Source organism: Oratosquilla oratoria, chromosome 4, assembly GCF_046742065.1.
Source record: "Oratosquilla oratoria isolate Oo_2021 chromosome 4, ASM4674206v1, whole genome shotgun sequence".
NCBI lineage: Eukaryota > Metazoa > Arthropoda > Malacostraca > Stomatopoda > Squillidae > Oratosquilla > Oratosquilla oratoria.
Window position 1 is genome coordinate 14,383,277 of NC_134780.1, and position 7,500 is coordinate 14,390,776.

Here is a 7,500-nt window from a genome sequence, read left to right on the forward strand (position 1 = left end):
GTCTACTCATGGTCAATAAAAAATCGTAAGTACCTAGAGTCTGTCTCCATATTTCAAAAATATTCTCGTAGTCGACTTGACGTCATGCCGCCATCAGGCTTTTCGGAATTTCGAACTTGGACAGGGCGGTGTGTAGTCATTCACAAGTCATCCATACCCAACCGCTCACTCCTTTCTACACGTGGACACACGAAGTATATTTAGGTTTTGGTTTGATGGGTGAAGTTTCTCTACAGTGTCTACAGTTACAGGCGGCTCGCTTAGAAGTTGATCCCATTCAACCTCGCGACCTGAGGTCCTGCCACAAGCTGACTAAAATCATCTAACAGTATCGAGAGCAAAGTGAGGGTTGTTCCTGTAATGATTGGGATTAACTGGGGTTAACTGTTTCAGTACAAGGTCTTACGCCCAGATGATTAAAATTGTCTGCGGTTTTATTGAGATAACTGATCAAGAGAGGGCCAAATTGAATGACGACCCGATTGACAGAGGAATGGACAATTGACAAGTGATTCATTAGCCTGTATGCCTGTCTCGTCGCTCTATGTATTGATGCTGATTGTTCGCTTATTCATTCAGTATTTTTCAACCGATTGTAATACGCTTATCAATTTCATTTCCGTGATTCGTCAGTTTTAGAATTTGGTTTGAAGGATTCCATATTTTAACCCAGTCAAAATTACATCAATTATATATAATTGCTTTATTTTGAGCGTCAGTGTTGAAAATTACATTGGTTTTATGTTTCTTACTCTTTAAGACTACTTTAAAACTTGCCTAAAATATTCATCACTAATCTGTGAAACTTTCCACCCGAACTCTTCCAGACACGTTGCAAATAGCTAGGGTGAACTTTTATATCCTATAGACAATTTACTCAAAGAATCTCAGTCGACCCTGCATTTTTGGTTGGCAGCCCTGCTCACACTTCCCCCGCTGAGCTGGCTAAAACCTCAAATTTCTATAAAATATATTAGTATCTCTTCACTTAGCTCAGTGACTATACGAGTTACAGGAATTTCATGTACATCTAGGGATGAAGCAGTCATTTTTCACCTATTTCAAAGCTTCTTTCCATCTCGATAGTGCAAAGAAAGTAATTACAGGAAGTATAAGATATGAAATATAATTTTAAAGTTTTTTTCAGCATTTTACATATTATCGCTGTGTCCAGTCATTATGAGGCTAGTTGTAAAATTTAACATGTCTTCTGTGATATAAGATAGTCATGAATATGACTGTGCTTTCACATATCCCATAAAGTGACACATAAAAGAGAAAATGAAAGGTTCATATGATTATCTTTTGATACTGGACTGGTGGCGGGAAGTCTAGCATCTTGCTTCCTCCCTCCCTCTACCCCAATCAATCTCATGAGTCAAAATTGAACATGACTTGAGTACATACCGCTAATGATTTTTCTCATCTCGATTAGTTTACGGGTTTCATCATTTCATATTCATTACCTTTATGAGTCCTTGAATACGGTTATACCAATGTATATGGTCAGAAGAGTGACACTCAGATCGAAAATTGAAATATTTAGATATGAAAAAGTTCACTACAATGCAACTCACGTACTTTTTCGTATCTATCTATCTATCTATCTATCTATATATCTATCTATCTATCTATCTATCTATCTATCTATCTATCTATCTATCTATATATATATATATATATATATATATATATATATATATATGCATATATATATATATATATATATATGCATATATATATGCATATATATATATATATATATATAGTATTATATATATATGTATATATATATATATATATATATATATTATATATATATATATATACATACATATACCAAGGCTTTTTCCCCCTTACAAGGAAGGTAGCCAAAAACGACGTGGCATAAAATCATTCCCACCCATTCCATCCATGAATACACTCCACACCCTTCCACCCTCCCTCTCATCCTAGCACCTCCTGGATGAAGGGTCATCCCTGCACCTTGTCCACTGTCCTGGGTCAGAAGCAGTGTCGCAAGACAGCACATCCACAGCAAGGCCGCTTCATTAAATCGGCGACCCCCCTCTCCGTCCCCCCATGCATAAAGGAGAAGACAGGGAGAAATCCCTTAGGGCTGCGTCAAAATTTGCCCACACATACTACCTCACCTCCCATCCCCCCGCCCATTCCACCTCATCCATCACAACATCATCCAAATACAACCATTCTCCATTCATCCCTGTCTTCTGTCCTCTCCCGTCCTTCCTCAACAGATATTCCCCTCTTCCCCAAAGCCCCCTTCACCCCATCCATCCACCTCATCCTAGGACGTCCCTTCATGTTCACTCCCTCCACATCTGCATTCCATACCTCTTTTACTAGTCTTTCTTCGTTCATTCTTTCCATGTGTTCAAACCATCCTAATACTCTTTCATCAACCCTATCTCCCAACCCCCTTTCCACCCCTGTTCTCCTCCTCACCTCCTTATTTCTCACTCTATCCAGCCTAGTAACCTCCATCATACTTATCTCAAACACATTCAAACTCCTTCTCTCTTCTTCTCTTATGTTCCATGCTTCTGCCCAATACAGTGCTGTTGGTACAATCACTCCTTCATATAGTCTCCTCCTAGCATCCATTCCCAAATGTCTATTCCTCATTACACTCTTTAATCCACCAAGGCATTTACTCACTTCTCTCAATCTACATTCTACCTCCACCTTCACTCCACCTTTTCCTGCCACATTTGCACCCAAGTATCTAAAACTATCCACTTCCTCCAGTTGCTCTCTCTTGATGCTCACTTCCAGTCTACTGCCACTTTCACCCCTTGTACATCTCATCACCTTACTTTTACCCACATTTATCTTCAGCTTTCTTCTATCACATACTCTCCCAAACTCTTTCAACCATATATATATGTATATATATATATATATATATATATATATATATGTATATATATACATATAACTACATATGTATGTGTATATGTATATATGTATATATATACATATATATATATTCATATATGCATACATATGTATATATATATATATGATATGTATGTATATATATATATATATATATATCAGAGGCGACTCCAGGTCATCAACGTCACTCGGGCTCATCACAGATTTCGCCTACGACACATGCATAAATGAAGGTAAGAGACGTAATGCACACCGTAGACTTATATGTGCACAGATAACTAGGGATCACTATTGGTGGCGTAGAATAGCGCCATATATTAACAGTTTACCACCCGACCCCATATACGACATTGTCAGACATAACCCATAGCATAATAAAACATACATCCACAATCAAATCATCACACATAACAAATATGATATATCCATATCAAATACTAATATCCAACAAACAAACAACTACGCAGCTGCCCCGTTCTTTATCTTACTTCTATACTTCCTTTCTATCCTTTACCTTGATCTACCAACACACCCATATCCTATCCCCCTATATTCCCCTTACCCTATCCCCCTCCCACCACCACCACCACCATCACAGATAACTTAACAATAAGACAGAAGTATACTTTTAATAAAGATTACCCACTTCATTTATACATGAACTCCAGTCGTCTTGGTTTGATGGCGAACTCTTGTAATATCCTGTCGTGCAGCTCCTTCTTGTTGTCTAAGTCGTTCAAAATGCTTTTCTCGATGGAAATACGAGCCAATGAGGACAGCCGTTCTTGAGACATTGTGCTTCTCAGATATGAGCGGATTCTATCTAACGTGGAGAAACTTCTTTCATTTGCAACTGATGTTAAGGGGATGGTCAGCAGTAGCTTAATTGGTTTAATGGATTCCGGCATAGCGGAAGTTAGCTCCAATTTATACAGTAATTCTAAAATGGTGTTGATTGACTTGCACTTTTTGAAATCACTGTCAATATACATATATTTTAGCTCGTTCACTAAGCTCTTGCACTCAAAAATACCGGGGTACTTATTTTTTAGACAGTCCATATGTTGCATGGGAAATGAGTTAGCAAACTCTTCAAACTTATTAACGTCTAGTAATTCAAAAAATGCATACTCCTGCATGCCAGAAAATCGCTCTCGTAAGGACATCAGAATGTTATCAATTTTTGTGAAATAAGTAATTTTGTAATCAATACGCACCTCGGACTTTTTTCTAGGAGGAGGATCGAACTCATCCGCCTGTTCAACTACAGTAGCTGTATCGCGCAGAATGTTTTCATAATGTTCGTCCTTACGATAACCTTCAACACAATGAATGAAGTCATTTAGTTTACTCTGACCATACTTTATGTCAAGTAGTTTTATGTCAAACAGTTTTCCAGCCTGAGAAAGTATGTTATGAAAGCAATTTATGAAAAACATGAATGTGAAATCATTCAACTTTGCCAATAGATTGTCTGCTTGACAAAGTGTATCTTCATCCCACTTTTCACTAGAGTCTAGAATACTTGTGAAGGCATTTTTCAAGTTTTCATACAATAGTTTTATGGATGACACCGTTCTTGACCTATAGCACCATCTTGTTTCACACAGTGATGGAATACTGACATTGCATTATCTGAAAACACTTTTCCGTTTGGTACTGGAAGATGTAAATTTGCTAAATGAGCGTAAATGAGAAAAAAAAATCTTGACTCCACTCACCTTCTCTGCACTTTTACTCAAGACTAAGTTAAGTTTATGTGCATAGCAGTGAATGAAGTGCGGATGTTTAAATCCTTTATCCCTTAGCTTGCTCTGTATTCCGTTTAGCGTTCCTGCCATTACAGCTGCCCCATCGTAAGTCTGGCTCACTAATTTATCTGTAGCGTCATTGAAGGAGTTCAACGCAGTTGCGATTACATCAGCCAGTCTTGTAGCACTTTTATCATCACTGATTTCATAGAAGCCAAGAAATCGTTCACATACTTTGTCTTCATATACATATCTTATTATGATCAACAGTTGGGCATGCATTGCACAGTCTGTAGTTTCGTCGGCTTGTACAGACATAAACGGAGCTTTATCAACTTCGCTTCTAATTTCATCAGATATGACATTTCCAATCGCTTGTATTAGGTCATTTTGTATTGTGCTTGAGACACCTGAAAACTGTTTCGTCCCCTTTTTAGTAGAGAGTCTAGAAGCAAACACGCTGTCGATTTCAGCAAAGCACTGCAATAGTTCACGGTAATTTCCTCTATTAAGGCTGTCACTTCCTTCATCATGTCCACGTAGAGGTAACTCTTGTTTACACAGGTATAACACTGCGTTTGTTAAGTGCTTTAAATATTGTCTATTTTCTTCAACTGCTTTGTTATGCAATTGTTTTTCCAGTTTAGCAGACTCACTAATAACTGTCACAATATCGTACTGTCCGAAAGTTTTCAAGCCTTTATAACTACTTAAATGACTCACCGATTTACTGTGATACTTACTGTCACTCAGGATGTTTTTATAATTATTATAGCCTCCATCTGTCCACGACTGATTAGCTTTTGGTTGAAACAACAAACTTGGTCAACAATAGAGTTTCTCTGTTATGCTACTTGCACAAAGCCAATCAATCTGTTCATACCATTTTATCTGGAATATTCGAGTTCCAACTTTGGTTTTCAGTGAAGGAGTTGGCCTGACAGCTCGTATTATTTCACGTTTTTCCGCAATATTCCTGGTTCCAAACGGCCTATTCTTTATATCTAGTACTATGTCTTTCTCCATTTTTAAGTTAAGGGTTAAAATGAAAATAAAGAAACCTTGCAAAACACTGATCTATACACACAGACGCACATGTGAATAGCAATCAAAGAACGCCCGATTGCATGCACCTGACACTACTCATTCCCGTGTTTCCCCCACCCAAGCATCATCAACTCAAGAGATGCCAGTTAGTCTTTTACCTCTACCAAGCTAATACGTATTAGCCCGAGTTACTGGACAGTTTTCCGTTCCTTTAAGAATATTGTATAATTTAAATCTTTCATACATTGGAATTTAAATCCTAAGCTCTGTAGAAATCTATTGTTTCAAGGAAACATTGAATTTGAATTACTTTTAATTCTTACAATTATAGATAACAACTTGGGCCGGTAAGCTCTGAGCCCGAGCGCATCATCAACTCAAGAGATGCCAGTTAGTCTTTTACCCAGCTTACCAAGCTAATTTGTATTAGCCCGAGTTACTGGACAGTTTTCCGTTCCTTTAAGAATATTATAGAATTGAGATCTTTCATACATTGGAATTTAAATCCTAAGCTCTGTAGAAATCTATTGTTTCAAGGAAACATTGAATTTGAATTACTTTAAAATTCTTACAATTATAGATAACAAGGCTGTAAGCTCTGTGCCCGAGCGGCCGAGCCGAGAAGCAGCTCGACTATCATTGGGTGACGAGTCAGGCGCGTTTGAACGAGTGCGAGATAACGTCTGCTCATATATAGGAGCAATATTTATATTCTGACACAGCCCACCTAGAGTAGACGAATCCCAGACACTGAACGAAAATATATGAACTATGGCCAGGCGAAATAAATGGAGCCCGAGCTAACTGGCTGTAATTACATGTTCATTTTAGAAAATCTAATACTCGGGCCAAGCCCGAGTAGCCTGATGGCCGGAGTCGCCAATGATATATATATACATATATATATACTTATATGTGTATATATATATATATATATATATATATATATATATAAATATATATATAATATATGACATGACAGAATTGAATAGACACAAAGAGAAATTGTTTAATTTATTAAACAAGCAATTGATACAATCAAAGTGCTTATAAATGGTTACAATGTGAATAACTCATACTTGGTGAACACCGCATTGCTTTTATCAATGCAAAGACCCTTCTAGGTATGCTAACGATTAGTTCAGGAATATCATCTTGAGGGATTTCTTGCCATATTTCCCGTAATAATCCTAAGAATTCGAGCTTTGAAGATGGCTTCCTGTTCTTTTTGCGAAGCTGTCGGCGGTATAATATGCCCCAGATGTATTCAATAGGGTTCATATCCGGGTACTAAATTGACCATGGAAGTTTCCTGATCCCATTTTGGCTTAACTAATTTTGTGTTGCTTGAGCTTCCTTAAGTAGGAAGACATTTTTATTCATTGTACCACTGGAGAATATTGGAATGAGTCCTTCCGTTAATATAGGAACATATTTGCCTGAATTGATGTTTCCTTGACAATCCACAAACTCTGATCGACCATCACTCCAAATTGCACCCCACACCATAATTGAAATGATCCCATGTTTCACTGTTGACTGCAGTCTTTTGAGGTCAAACTCTTGACTACAGAGTCTCCAGACTCACTTATTATTACGTAACAGCCCTAACGTTAGAAAATAACCAATTCAACAGTCACATGTCGTATATAGATTTACTTGCACACTAGAGGACTGAGAAGCCCTATCTTCTACCTATATGGGCATGGCTACGACTAAGCTAAGCAGACGCATAACTTGCCATCTCATATCTGGAGCCCCCAAAAACCATTTCATACAGGAT